At 34.8% G+C, this 1,903-nt stretch overlaps 1 long non-coding RNA gene across 1 annotated transcript; it reads left to right on the top strand.

Annotated features, from left to right (window-relative positions):
* The first annotated feature begins 1,059 nt into the window (after positions 1-1,059).
* LOC125262987 lies at positions 1,060-1,903 on the top strand. Its single transcript, XR_007183669.1, has 3 exons — positions 1,060-1,487; positions 1,651-1,696; positions 1,866-1,903. It is a non-coding gene; the product is annotated as an uncharacterized LOC125262987 (long non-coding RNA).

Below are 1,903 nucleotides of genomic sequence, written 5' to 3'. Positions count from 1 at the left end.
AGTGTATTTGTCATGTGTAGGATTTAACTGTAATATTAATGTATTAAATATAAAGTGATAATGAGGACAGATTGCAGCTTAGCTTGAGAATTATAATTGAATCAAAAGCAAACGTGCTATTAAAAACGTTAACAGTCACTATCATCACCTTCTATTTGGTGTCAGTTAGAGTGGATGTTTGAGCATGTGTGTGCGCGTCTGCGTGTTTCTGACACTAATGAGTGGGCTGCCGACAAGCTGTTGTCTAAAAAGTTGTGGGCCCCCCAGTGAGTAAGAGCCGGGATGATCCGATGACCCTGCAATGACCCAAATACCTTAATATTATTCTGTAATATTATACTGATTGTGGAGTGACATATTTGATACATTTGTAGGCAAATCAGTTGAATTGGGCTGCTGTTTACCATTGATTTCAATGACCAAAAGTGGCCAAATGTAGCTGTTGTTCACAATATGGCAACATTGCAGAGACACCATATTCAGCACACATGGTTTGTGAAGACCGTAACTAGAGGCTAATTCATTTAATGTTCTTGTGCATGAGTTGATTGGTCCATAGGAACACATGTCATCCTCAGGCCGTCTGGAGTGGATTAGGGACGATGTTCTGTGCAAGACGATGGGCATTATGGGGAAATCCACGTTTACTTCATTAGGAAGATTACTGTAGTGAGGAGATCTGAGAAGAGAGCATTCTATCAACTCTTATTATCAGTATGCCAACACGACACACCGCTGATTTAGTTAAAGCGTGAGTTAAACTGGGGATTCAATCTGGACTATAGCTTGTTGACTTGTGGTGACAACTAGATGCACTTATGTTATTGATCTGTAACCCGTGCCATCAAAACAAATCAATTTGGTTCATTCTATGAGTCATATATTGAATAAAATATTAAACACACAATTCTAAAGATAGGAATATTTTACATTTAGTCTTTTGTAAAATCACTCAGGGGTGAATTCTGCTAAAATTGGGATACATTTTACCATTGTGAGATGACTGTGGAAAAATGTCCCAATTATCCTGAAATATCCCTAAGTAACAAAAGCCTTTATGATGTAATTTTCCTGGAAGTGACCTAATTTTGGGGGCTAAGCAACAGCTCAAGCATCAGCGAGTGTTAGATTTAATGAATTCTGTGTGTTAAAGATGGGAAGCATATATTAAAATAAATAATTTCACCATTTTGCTTTTGTAAAATCACTTAACAAAAGAGCCTTTATGACATCATCTTCCAGGAAATGACCTCATTTTGGTGGCAAAGCAACAGCACAAGCATCAATAAGTAGCAAAGAATTTAATTATTTCTGTACATTGAAGATGGAATCGTATTTTGACCAATCGTATCATATTAATTGTATTTTAAATGGTATTTCACTATTTTGGTTTCAAGTTGTTTATTCTTTTGTAAAATCACTTAACTACCAAGGGCCTTTATGACATCATCTTCCAGGAAGTGAAAAAATCAACAACACAAGAATCAGTAAGTGTTAGCAATGGATTTAATCAATTCTGTGCATTAAAGATGGGAATCAAATTTAATTTAAAAATAAATAAATAAATAATTTCACCATTTCGGTTTTAAGCTGTTTAATCTTTTCTAAAATTACTTCACTAACAAAAGCCTTCATGACATCATCTTCCAGGAAGTGACATCATTTTGGTGACAAATCAACCACACAACAAGAATCAGTGAGTGTTACCACTAGATTTGATGAAATCTGTGTTAAAGATGGGAGTCAACAATTTTTTTTTTTTTTTTTTTTTTTTTTTTTTTTTTAATCACCATTTTGGTTTTAAGCTGTTTAGTCTTTTGTAAAATCTGGTAACTAACAAAAGCCTTTATGACATCATCTTCCAGGAAGTGACATCATTTTGGTGGCAAATCAACACCTCAAG

The sequence above is a fragment of the Megalobrama amblycephala genome, linkage group LG2 (assembly GCF_018812025.1).
Source record: "Megalobrama amblycephala isolate DHTTF-2021 linkage group LG2, ASM1881202v1, whole genome shotgun sequence".
In the NCBI taxonomy this organism is placed as follows: Eukaryota; Metazoa; Chordata; class Actinopteri; order Cypriniformes; family Xenocyprididae; genus Megalobrama; species Megalobrama amblycephala.
The sequence above is the reverse complement of the archived record's forward strand: the minus strand, read 5'-3'. Positions and strand labels throughout refer to the sequence as shown.